Source organism: Triturus cristatus, chromosome 7 (genome assembly GCF_964204655.1).
Source record: "Triturus cristatus chromosome 7, aTriCri1.1, whole genome shotgun sequence".
In the NCBI taxonomy this organism is placed as follows: Eukaryota; Metazoa; Chordata; class Amphibia; order Caudata; family Salamandridae; genus Triturus; species Triturus cristatus.
Genome location: NC_140590.1, coordinates 1,494,812,556 through 1,494,826,188, shown reverse-complemented (window position 1 = coordinate 1,494,826,188; position 13,633 = coordinate 1,494,812,556). Strand labels below are relative to the sequence as shown.

Below are 13,633 nucleotides of genomic sequence, written 5' to 3'. Positions count from 1 at the left end.
TTTGGGCTGTCTTTGTCGACCAGTTTCTGCACAGAATTACTTGGTCCTGCAAATTCTTGGTAATTACACAGAGGTGCTTCACCTACTTAGGGGCATATTAGCAAGTCCGGCGATACAATTATTGCCGTTTTAGCGGCAGGAAACTGCAGCTAAAAAGGCGATAATTGGCTTGCTAATATGCGTTATAGAATTCCAATAGAAGCCCAGGTTAGATGTCCTGCACATCTAACTAGGGGGCATATCAACAAGGGCTTTATCTCTGCTTTTTTGGCTTTAAAAGCCAAAAAAGCAGAGATAAAACTAGCACCCTATCAACAACAGGATGCTACATGCAAATTTGCATGTTAGCACCCTTTTACTCTACGCTTCCCCTTGCATCTCTAATGAGATGCAAATGGGGCGTTCCAGAGTAAAATAATAGGAGAAATGTCGCTAAGCGACATTTCTCCTATTATCAATAATATCGCTAACCCTGTTAGAGACAAAAAAAGCAGCGCTAACCGCGGTTAACGCTGCTTTTTTACGTCTGGTATTTTTCTGACTTAGCCATAATAACCTATGGAATGAGGATATCATGGCTAAGTTTGTCTGTCCCTATCAACAAGCTAGCGTGAGATTATCGCTGGGTTTCCAGCGATAATCTCACGTTAGCCACTTAGCGTGAGGATTTTTATCGCTATTGAGATAAGCGTTGCTAATAGCAGGCTATCTCAGCGATAAAAATCAACGCTAGCCGGCGATAATTATCCTAGCGCTAAGTGCGCTTAGCGATAATTATCGCCGGTTGTTGTTGATATGCCCCCTGGGCTTCTATTGGAATTCTATAACGCATATTAGCAAGCCCATTATCGCCGTTTAGCGGCAGTTTCCTGCTGCTAAAATGGCGATAATTTCATCCCCGGTCTTGCTAATATGCCCCTAAGTATCATCAAGCATATCTCCGTTTTACATGGAACATCGCTGGAAAACCAGCGATGTTCCATGGAAAAGGGCGCTATCGCTGGAATATACATCGCCATGGCGCTAAGCGTTGTTAATACAACGCTAGCCTGGCGAAATATTCCAGCGATACAAAAAAATGCGGTATACAAGGTCAGCGATAATTATCGCTGCCTGTTGTACGTATGCCCCCAAGTCTTTTGTTTTTGCACATAAATTCCCTTTTCTAGCAACCACTGTTGCTCATACTGTTCCCTTCTTGTTTCATTCCTTGTTCCTGTCTCATAATGTCTTCACTTGATCGCTACACAAAAAATCTTGTCTTTGGCATCATGTACCTTTAAGATTTACTCAAGCACAACCTTCCAGAAAGTTCTTAAGTGTTATTAATGTTTGCAAGCGAGTTCAGGAGTTTGTGCCTCAGCACCCACTTGATTTTCCATCGTCTTTTTTCTTACAGATTCCTCATGTTCGGGTTCTGCGACTTTCCCCAGACAAGGCATTTTCGACTGCCTGTGTGGATTTTGGTAAGTCTTTCCATGCGGTCTCATTGCATAGTAGGGTGTGGTTGGTGTAGGCAGGGTATTTATACCTTAGCATCTAAAATGGCTACTAAGACTTTGTAATCTCATGCAACTCCATTCCTTCAGTTTCTAGAATGTTCCTTTGGGCTCTAAAGCATACTGATTGTACTGTACCTCAGCACAGTGTGAAGCATAATTAATACAGCACTTGTTAATTAAGTGATAAATCGGGAATAGTTCATACACACTGATTATAGCATTTGTGATGATTTGGGGGAATAAAAAGAGCACAGACATACATTGCCACTGCAGACACCTTCTCCATTCTCCAGTCTCTCAGGTGTCGTGTCTAATAAGCAATAGACTGGACAGTGACAGGAGGGCATCCATTTGTTAAGTAACGCCTGCTTGAAGATAGACTAGGAAAACCTGCTTCTCCTTGTACCCTCTCTATGGAAACCCTCTCAAATGTCTGTTTGGCTGTATTCGTAGTGGAAGAACCTGTTGACCGCATGATAGTGGGCACTACTGGAGCTCTTGTTGCAATGAGCAGTTGAGCTTGCCTTTCACTGCCTAAGTGTGACCTGAGGATCTGCCTCTCTCTGTTTAAGACTTGAAGGAATGACCAGGATGATGAACTCCATCTTCAGAGTTTGAAGCTTAGAAAGATATTTAACATCCGAAGGACCAGGAAAAGGTACCAAGCCACCTAGAAAAGACATGCTGCATCGGCAACAGTTCCTGGTTCACCAGGCTCAGACATTTTTGCCATGAAAATAAAAGTCCTCACGGTCAAGTGTCCAACCTTGTAAAGCCCCTTGAACTTTAGCATTTCGCATGGTCCAACTGTATGATTTTAGTCAACTTAATTGAGAAAATAAAATTTGTGACTAGGATAATGTGGTAAAATTACCCCTGTGGTAAAGCAACCTCAGCAGCAACAGTTTCCAATTTGCCACACTCGGAACTTTTGGCATCAAAACTGAAGGCCTATACCAGTGCCCAGATTTTGTCATCTGCGATTATGAAGGATTTTTGCTGGCTACCACATCCTACCTTGTCACACTGGAGGAATTAAACTTCCATGAAAAGAAAGTTCTAAGGTCAAGCTCTTGACCCGTGCTACACGTTGGCTTTAAAATGCCTTACGGTCCCAGTGAAATATAAAACCATTCTAAACTGGGGAGGAATGGTGAGCAAAAGAACCATGGGGCATATTAGCAAGAGAATTATCGTCGCTTTAGCGGCCGTTTTTGGACGAAAAGTGGCGATATCGCAGTATCAACAAGGACACGCTAACAGGCTTCAGCGTGTGTTCCCTCGTTGTAGCACCCATTTCACCAACGCCTTGCATCTCATCGCTAATGAGATGCAAGGCAGGCGTGCCTCACATTCACAGCATGATAAAACATCGATAACGCAGCTTTGCGCTATTACCAACGATGCCCCATACACGCCTAGCGAGAATAGAATTTGTGCTAAATCCCCAGAAAAATATCTGATTTAGCAGCATTACCCCATGGGAGGTGGATCGTCCGGCTAAATCCACCATGACTTATTACCAAGCTATTCCCTGTCGCAGAAATATTATCGCTGGATTACCAGCGATAATCCAGCATTCCGCCGCTTTCAGTGGAATTTTTATCGCATTGGAGATAGCCGTTGATAATAACGCGATATCTCAGCGATCAATTCCAGCAATAGCAGGCGATAGCTATACTCGAGTTAAGCGCGCTTAGCGATATTTTTCGCTCCCAGTTGATAATATGCCCCCATGAATTTAACCCAGATCTATTGACTGGGGGTGAATGTTTGATTTGTTCTGCATTCCATCCATCATCTGTGTGTATTTTGCTTCCTCGTCTTAAGTGCGCCGGGTATGCCCAGACGTGGGTCCCGGTCTCACTGTGCCAATGGATTCAAGCTAGCCTGGCTGATAAGGGGTGATGCCCCGAAACCGCCCCCAGGATGCTTGTTTCCGGTCCAGGGAAGACCTGGCTTGACATTTCGGACTGGACTGTCCCTATGAGGCGCAGGGTCAACACTGATTTGCATATGGCTTGGTCTAACTGTGGTGGCATGGTGACCAAAAGAATCAGTGGGTGTCAATATTTGGTTTTCTCTGTATTCCGTCCATCATCTCTGTGTCTTTTGCATTCACTTACATTGACACTTTGCGTTTCTTTGGTTAATTTTTACTTTAAGGGTTAAAACAACATATTTGTTTATATAGGCTACAAAACAGTTGGTTACTCTAGAGGGAACTTAAAGGAGGACTTTTTGTTTCTTTATGATTGCTTCTTCTCAATATAACATGTTATATTTTCTCGTGCTCTGGATGTAATTCTGTTGAGGAAATGTAGCGGCAGGTCCCCAAAAATGAGTGCTGGTGGGCCCCAGCTGCAACCACCAGCTCAGATTAGACCATAACTGCAAGTAACAGACAGGCCTAGATTCACTGAATGTTTGTGTGGCGTCCATGTGATGCAACATAGCTTTCTTGTGCAAACTGCAATGTTGGTCATCTTCCACACTGAAAAAAACAGCAGTGGCTCCGCCGATATGGTGAAGGAGCATCGCCCCCCTGCCAGCAGTCAATCAATCAAATTAATCTTTAATCCGTCGCATTCACAACCATAAAAGATAAAATCACAGAACAAATGCATTAAATACAGTATCATAAATAATTACCAATAAAAATTGAATAAAATAAATGTAAAACAATGTACAGTAAAAGTGTTTCTAAATAATATCAGTCAAAAAAATGAAAAATGAATCGCTAATAAACCCTTGTTTATTATCATTTTATTTTTGCTCTTGGAGCCAAGGCTTGGGGCAGAGCCAGGGGGATGACAGGCACTCGGGGGAGTGTTTTGCTCTGTTATCAGTGCACATGATGGTTTGGCCGGCTGTCTCAGGACAGCTAAACAGTCATGCGCACTGAAGCTCTCGCCAACCCGAGCTGCAAATCGAGGCTGCTCAGACCAATACAGTCACCTCTCTCATGCTGCCAGCAGCATGAAAGCAGCATCAGGATTGGCTGCAGCGGACCTTGGGAGCCTGTGCCTGCAGTGGAGAGGAGCGCGATGCGGCAGGTAAGTGTTTTTTTGTTTTTCTTAATTTGTCTCGTCATCCATCCATCGACCCCCACCCCTCTATCGAAACACAGGCCGCTACTGGAAAAAACTAATATATTCTGAAAGTTGACACAAGCACTGCACTAAAATTGCTTTCTGTCAGGGCGCACTGGCTCCAAGGTAGTCAATGTAAATGTGTAAAGGGGCGGAAACTGTGCAAACACCCAAATATTTTCAAAGCCAACTCTACTAAAATAGAAAGCCCAGGCTTATCATGGAATCATAACACTCAATCAAATAAAGGTCAAACAGGGTGCAAGTGGAATATCATATAATGACCCTCTATCTATGCATAATTGCAGGGATTTCACAAATGTTATGCTGCTTAGCATTGAGCGGTTATGCTTGCTCTGAAATTTGTACTGTAAATTGTACCTTGAATGAAAATACCACAAGAAGCACTGTCGGGTCAACTTCGTGCAATAATGCAATGACTAGTGTAGTGCTAAAATTGACTTTTTGGCATAGCCAATTACGTCATCAGCATGTGACTCTTAGCAAATATGGTGCAACACAAAATGTCCCCCTTGTGCAATGCCACACTCCTGATTCCCAGGCATGGCTCTGTGAATGGTATTTAATCGGGGCACAAGGGACTTATCGCTGTTTTTCTGCAGTCAGCAGGTGGCAAGGGTCATTACCAATGCTCTGAGAGGGCAGCCTACTTGCCTTACAAGACAAACCAGAAAGGAGGCCCTCATAGGGGCCGGGAAAAGGATGAGTTCTGCGAGGCTTGGTCTTCTGATAATCTAAAAAGAAAACTCGGGAAAAAAATTATGCAGAAGCACATAACATTATTAGCAGTCCCTGTGGAGCTATAAAGGCATCTCTAATGACAGCTAAAGCTAAGGCAGCCATGATGCTGACGCCAGAGCATCTTCTACTAACAGCTGGGGATACTGCATTATATTGATGCTATCAGCAGTAACACAGGTCATTACCAACGCACTGAGAGGTCAGCCTACAGGCCTTACAGGACAAACAAGAAAGGAGCCCAACATAGGGTCCGGGAAAAAGGATGAATTCTGCGAGCTTGTTCTTCTGATAATGTAAAATGAAAACTCAGAGAAGGAAAATGTTGTGCAGAAGCACATAACATTATTAGCTGTCCCTGTGGAGCTGCAAAGGAATTTCTAATGACAGCCAAAGCTACTGCAGCCAGGATGCTGACTCCAGAGCATCTCCAAGTAACAGCTGGGGATACTGCATTATGTTGGTACTGTCAGCAGTAGCAAAGGTCATTATTTAAAGTATGTTATTAATGGTGTAAACATTCCCTGTGGTGGTATGCCCCTTCGCAGAGCATGATACAAAGGATAAATGTACCATGCTTGCTAGGGCATTTGCAGGGCAAGACAAAGGATGCCATTGGAGGGCATTGGGTGGCAGGAGAAAGCTTTGAGAGTCCTGTCCTTCTGACAGTAACAAAATAAAAAGCAGGGAACAAAATATTGGACATCAGCAAATATCTTTAGTAGCTGCACATCTGCAGCTGGAAAATGCTCTGTAATGAATGTCAACGCTACTGCAGGCTTTTTGCTGACTCTGTAACAAACGTTAGTAACAGCTGGTGACAGGTCACACTTTTTCTGATAAATACAGTACCACAGTCACTTACTCAGTGCTTAAACAGTGTTTGCCGGGGGTACTCACTGGCACTCATTTTAGGAGATTGTTACTTATTTTTCAAAGTCAAACTTTGACCCTGAGCAGGAGAGAGAAAGATATGACAGGGGGAGAGAAGGCAGGAGAGAAAGATGGAAATTCAATGGCAAAGGGAGAATGCAGCAATGAAAAAGAACCTGTAAAAGTGAGATAAAACAGTAGGAAGTGTGTATTGGGGTAAACGAAGCATTGGGTGCAATCAAGAAGACCATGAAGCCTTGGTTTTCTGCAAACCCCAATATTCAGTAGCACAGGCCGTGATCTTCTGAGCAGAACTTTGGACCCCGGCCCAGCGACGGCCCGTATAGGTCGTGTTACCGGGGCGGTGACGTGGAGCAGAGGAGGGGCAGGGTGGGGGGTTGCAAAATGCGGCATACGGCTGATTGCAGGTAAGTTACAAAAAAAAAAAAAAAACGAATTTCGTCGTGCGCGCAGCATCGCCAAATGCGATGCAGCGCGCGCAACAAAATTTGTTTTCTTTATATTTTTCGTAACTTACCTGCAATCGGCCGTATGACGCATTCTGCAATCCCCCACCCTGCCCCTCCTCTGCCCCACATCACCTCCCCGGTAACACGCCCTATACGGGCCATCGCTGCTCCGGCCCTTATTCTTTTAGAAATTAGGCCTGCGTTCACTAGGCGTCCTGCAGAAGGCTGCAGTAACGCAGGTTGTTAAAGGATGCACCTGTAAACTCTATAGTCTTGTCATGGCTCCATATCAACATATATTAGCAGAAAGAGTTACTGCAACCATTATAAAAAAAAAAACTCTAGTCAAACTGAAAAATATCAATGTACAATCGAACTGAACATTTGCACTATAAGGCCTGGCTTTATCACAGAGCATGGGAGAAAGAAAAACAACACACTACAACGGAAGTGAATAAAAATAATGTCTGAGAGACGTGGGCTTCATGCTGGGCAAACTATAAAGGAAGGAGAGCAGAATGGCTGACAGGATGAAAGAAAGCTTTGCATGGCCTGCAGTCCTTTCAGCATCAGAAAGGGAACTCACAGAACAAAAAAGGCAAACAGAACTTGACAAGGTCAAAGATTTACTTTAAGTCTGGCTACACAGTGCAACATGGCTCAAGGCTGTGCATCACACCAAAGAGACCTTTTTAAACTTCAGTGGGGCCCGTGCCATTATCGTCAGGTGACTCTCTTCAAAATGACTATGCAGCTTTTTATAGCTCACACGATTTTCAACTCAAGTTCGTGCACCACTCAATTGCATGAAGAACACTAAGGGGTACCTTTACTATGATTTTGCGTCGTGTTTGAGTCACAAAAAATCTTCTTTTCCCAATTTACATTCTAGCTCAAAACTTGTTTTGCACTGGAAATGCACTTGAAAGTAATGCAAAGCAATGCATAGCGCTGTTATGCTACAATTAGCCTCTAGGGGGAGTTCCATGGATGGTGCATGGACGTTCTCTGTCATTTCAACGCTCTCCTGTTCTCTCTTTCTCACACAGTGGAGTGCATCATTTTTGCCTGTTGCATTGCTTGAGAATTTGGTAAATAGACCCCTAAATCTGAGCCAACAGTAGCTTTCATCCAGGTGAAGCTTCAAGAGAGCTCTGGTTACAGCGACGGCACCACTAGTAACCACTTCCGTTACTTTAATCTTGGTGTTAAATTTAGTAACAAAAACCATTAATCTAGGTAAATATGAAGCACAGTGCAGTACCATTTACATAGTTGTCCACAGCCTTGTATGATTCCACACCATCATCCTCTACCAGGATCATTTACTGTACATATTGATTACTTTCTGTACGTCCCACCTGGGTACACAAATGCCTTGGGAGGTCTCACCGCCTCTCAAAACATTGTAGAAAGAAAGAAAATAATATGTAACAAAGAAAAAAGCTTCCTCATGGCTTGGTCGTCTTGCAGGGCAAGGTAGACTTTGAAAAACTACATCACTAAGGGAGGCAAGGGAATACAAAAGTTTGCAAAGCATCAAAGAGTAAAACATAATCAATAACTAAGCACAGAACAAAAAGCTGGTGCAGTTGTTAGCACCGATGTTAGTTGTTATTGTTGAACTGCAGTAAGGTATTTAGTATCAGTCACAGATATTGCATTATTTTGATACTGATCAAATGCGACTCCTGTGTCTTGAAACATACATTAACTCAAAATATCATATATCATATATGTTTTGTTGACACTAAAGTTTGGAAATGCAGGGCAGTAATTGCCTCTGAATGTTTCCGAATCCTAGAGTGAGAAATCATGCACTAACAATGAGATACTTCTAGTTAATGTATGTGCTCAAGACTCCAAAAAGAATCACACAGAAAAATTCTGGCTGGCAAAACATTGAATCATGATAAGACCCCTGGCCTCTTCGCAAAGCCGAATAGGTAGAAAAAATGCAACAAATAAAAGAAACAAAATTAATGCTTTGCAAAAAATGCCATCCTTCCGAATCATGACAAATACAAACAGTGAGCAGTTTTGTTAGCTTGGTGAAGTGACGGCGTCCTTCTGCAGAAAGGAAAAAAAAACACAAGTGCTAAAAGGTTCATTTGTCAGTCTCCTTGAGGGAGTGCTGCGCGGCCACACCAAATGGCGATGCAGCGCGCGCAATGTAATTGAATTAATTTATTTATTTATGTACCTAACTCCGTTCAGCCGTATGCTGGAGTATACTACCCCCTCCCCCGCCCCATCCCACTGCCCCGCAGCACTCCTTCGAGGAGCTGCCACTATCATTAGTACATGATGAGAGTGGTCCCAGTGGCGCTGTAAAAGAATATTTAGAGTTTCAGCATCACTTTGAGGTAAATCTTGATAAATCTACCCCTGGTGTTTGCATTTTTTTAATGAAAAGCTAGTATTCCTTTTGGTGGTGTTTTATTGATTATAATGGGTTTTAACTTAAAGTCAGAAACACTTGTCATTACACTTTAAAGTAGTGTGGTTACAAAAGAAAATCTAAAAAGCACTGAACTCTTGACAGTTCCAGTTAGATGAAGAAATCATAACTAGCGCCCCATCATGCCCTGCTTTTGATTTCATACATGACATCATGCGTGACTTGTTAAATGACACCGCTCATGATATCTGGTAATGGTAAATTTATTGTTTAGTTAATTAAAACCATAACCATTTTCGCTCATGATATCTAAAATGTCATCATTGATTCACGAGTGATATCACTAATGGCAACTTTCATGTGTGCAGAAACCTGGTTGGGCATAGTACATGACTGGCTCACTGGAGTAACCAAGAATTCTGCCTAGGGTCAGGGCCAGAGCTTTGACAAACTAGGCATGGTTGCCCTGTGATTAAAGATTGCCAGAAGAGCATCTCTTACCAACCAGAAGATGGCTTTTGCCTCAGAAACTGGTGTCACTTTCTTGCAAGAAGTCTCAATCAATCAAACAGCCCTCATTTGTAACGTGAAGCTACCTCCATCAGCGGTGTCCCGGCGTTACACAGACTACAAGAGAAAATAGCCAATAATACTACCCCTGTCTAAAGAGCCAGGATTTTAGGGACCTCCTAAACTCATGTTCTGTTTCTATCTGGCGTAACTGGATTGGCAAAGAGTTCCACTATCTTGCGGACCTAACTAAAAAGGACCTGCCACCTTGTTGTGTTTTGGCATATCGTGGAACACAAATCAGTCGCTGGCAGTTGGATCTCAAGGTCTGCTCCTGTCGATATGGACTGAGCCTTAGCTTAAGATAGCCTGGGCCTATGCCTCACAAGGCTCGAAAAGCAAAGGTCAGTGCCTTATATTCTATCCTTCTAGCCACAGGGAATCAATGCAACTGTCTCAGGTAGGGGGAGATATGATGACGAAAGGGGACCCAGCGAATTAGCCTCGCTACTGCGTTCTCGACCATCTGAAGTCTATGAATCAGGTAAGTTAGCAACCCCAGGCACAAGCTGTTGGCATAGTCCAACAGTAAAGTCACTAGAGCATAGACCGGGATCCTGTGGTTTTCCTCCGGCAGTAAATGAAAGAATTTTCTAATGATTCTCAGCTTCCCAAAACATGCTGAAGAAACCTGTTGAACTTGCACAGTAAACAATAGATGCATCTCCCACCTGAAGCCAACATTTCTTGATGAGTCCATCGGAACAGGCAGGAGGCCCAGCTCTATGGGCCACCAGAGGCACACAGGGGGAGTAGGTGCCTGACACAATAGAAGACATCAGTCTTATCTGTATTTAATTTCAGACAATTACTGTTCATCCATATAGAATTATCTTTCAGGCACTCCTTGAATTTGTGGGAGGCAGCAGCGGATTGTTCTTTAAAAGAGAACACCAATTGAGTGTCATATACATAGGAAACCACCTGCACCCCCCATGATGAGATAAGAGTGAACAGTGGAGCCAGATAAATGTTAAAGAGCGGCAGAGCCCTGAGGAACTCCACACAGTAGAAGTTTTAGTGAGGATCCGAATGGGAAAAGAAAAACCTGTTGGAGGCTGTCTTCGAGATAGGAACAAATCCAGGCAAGTGCCACCCCCCGGACACTAAGCTGACTTAATCTTTTCAGCAAGATCCGGTGTTTTACCATGACGAATGCTGCTGATAGGTCTATCAAGACTATCATGGCAGATGCGCCACCATCAACAGTCATTCTCACTGAATCGGGCACTTCTAACAAAGCTGTCCATGCTGTAGCCAGGTCGAAAGCCCGATTGAGAATCGTGAAGAAGGCCATTTGCCTCTATGAAATCGGCTATCTGATGCTGAGCCAGTTTTTCTAAAATGTTTGTTGGTGCAGACAGCTGAGAAATCGTTTGAAAGTTACTGAGCACATCCGGGTCAGCATTAGGTGTCTTCAGCAAATGTAATAAAAATGATTGTTTCAAATGGCCGGAAAGGTGCCCGTTTTAAGAGAGGAGTTCCAGATTTGGCTCAGTACAGAATTTAACAAGGGGGCCATTGATCTAAAAAACTGAGAAGGACAAGGGTCCCCTGGAGAACACGACTTGCATCTCAGAAATTCAAACAATGACTCCTCAACTGTTATCGGGAGAAATTCCAAGAAGGAACTAGAGGTATTTGAACCTGCTAGTTGCTGTGTAGCCAAGGCCCCTACCCCAGCCTGAAACGAGGAATACAATTTTAGGATTTTTTCTTCGAAGAAATCTGACAGACTCGTACACAGGGAGAGGGGCTGGATTGATGATACCATCCATCGCTGCCAGTTTGGTAAAAAGATCTAACAATCATAAAATTGGCCTTAGGAGAGTTCTCTGAACTCTCTGTGTGACTGACTAGATATTACATTCTCTTTGATTGCATCAACTTTCGGAATTTCTTTAACGCCTCCTTATAGCCATTTTTTGCTGCAAGATTGTAAGTCTTTCTCCAGCAGCGCGCTGACCTCTTGCAGCTGCTCCTTTCTATTCTAAGTTCATCTGAAAACAAAGTATTGGAAGGTGTCGCTCTAGAAGTAGTAACTAACCTGAGAGGTGCTACCATCTTTAAAGTGGTTATAATCCAGGAAGTAAAACTGGAGGATTCACTGTCAGCTGGGGATCCTTTGTCTGTAGGGCAGGCCCCAAGGTATCTTTTGTGATCTTTCTTCATTTCCTGTTTAGTCTCAACACTAAAAGGAAAAGAGACAAGGAAGTGATCCGTACATACTAAGCTCAGGGGATCCTCCGCTTTAAGATTTTGAATGTTTGAGAAAATTAGACCTAATATGTGGCCAGCTCTTTAAATAGGTGAAGTAACCAACTGGGTGACATTTAACCATTACGTGATGGATTTAAATTTAAATTTAAAAGTCTAAGATTGTTAATGGTTGGTATTCCCCTAGCTCTCCCTCCTACTAACTCTTTCTGCAGCTCTGGACTCTCCAGATAAATGTATTGATTAGTGAGGGCAAACAAGAATGCATCCCTCTGCCCGCCAATACTGTGATTGATGAAAGACAGTAGCAGTGCTTACCTCTCCCAGCAGTCTTCTTGGGCCAACACCTGACTAGACATGAGCACCAGCATATGATACAAACTGTTACCTGTCCAGAGATAGGAGCAATTTCTCAAATATGCACTTGCCACTGTCAGCATAGCCAACTCGTCTTCGCCTGACATTCCTCATGCAATGCAGAAAGCATCGATATCCTCACCCGCCAGGGAGCATATTTGCCTTAACATATCCCTTAGAGATATGCCTTGTTATTGTCTAAGGGAATAATGTTTTGAGTGCTCACATGCTAGGAGCAGACAGCACAGATATTCCTCACTTGTCATAGACATCAGGACTACTTTGCTGCTGCAAATCACAGAGCTATCCCCAATTTGCTAGAGACAGCAGTGCTGTGTCTTACTCTGCTTCTCTCTCTCTGGACTGCAATGTACCTGCCAGGTTGATTAACTGTCTTATGCTCTACCTATTCTTTTCGATACACAAATACATCTGCCTGTAATTCCTGTAGAACCCTTACACATCCACACTGCCACAGCTGAGAAGATAGATTGAATGTAGTAAGACCAGAAACTCCACCTGGCAATGCACCCCACAGGAATAATGCATGACATCAATGTGGTTCTTTCAGGTTAGGTTGAAGAACAAAGCCTCCAAGACAAAACTAATAGTATATTGGCCATTGTGTGTCTGCGGACAGGCTCACGGGATCTACCAGCACAAACATTAGGTCTAAACTCCCAAAGTGCCAAATAACTGGTGAATGCATACTGTATAAAAACCATGTAACATATCATAACACAACAGACCCTGGCAACTATTCTAGAAAGTTGCAAATCGTATTTACAGGTGTCCTAGCACAGGCAGTGGTTTACTGCGCAGCCCATAGAGCGCCAGTAGTTTGTCCTTGTAGCATTTAGTAAGTAATCGCATGAAATATCAAAAGAGGTGAATTAACCTGCACAAAATGTGTGCAAATTCTGTTTGCGTGCACTGTTCTTCATATTTTGCCTCAAAATAAAAATCGTACTCTGAACACGAAAAAAATTACAAGCAGATGGTATTTCATCCAGAAACACTTCGTTCTGAGTTTTTGAACAGGAGTCTAAATGACCCCTGCGAATTTAATCCCTAAATTGGGAATGATTTGTCAGACTAAAATGTGGCTGTGCATGCGATCTGAGTGAGGCATTGTAAAAATAGGCGTTTCAAATTTGCTGTTGCTTGATGGAAACATAGGTAACTTTTTTTCTGTCGCTCCTGGGTGAAAGGGACATTTTAACCTACGGAACTAGCCTGCTGCTAGAAAAGAAAGTCCGACTCATGAGACATGGCTTATGACCTGCTAGCTGCTAAATGAAAACGAGGCGAAAGTACCACATACTGTTTTATAACCTTTGCTTTTTTGATACACCTGGGAAATATCATGTCAAAAGAAACTTGTATTTTGAA

At 43.1% G+C, this 13,633-nt stretch overlaps 1 long non-coding RNA gene across 1 annotated transcript in view; it reads left to right on the top strand.

Moving 5' to 3' along the window:
- Window positions 1-13,633, top strand: part of LOC146812248 (uncharacterized) — a 402,972-nt gene that overhangs the window by 354,305 nt on the left and 35,034 nt on the right. The window contains exon 3 of the long non-coding RNA XR_014965885.1: window positions 1,400-1,466. This is a non-coding gene — a long non-coding RNA (uncharacterized LOC146812248). The remainder of the gene's footprint in view (window positions 1-1,399; window positions 1,467-13,633) is intronic.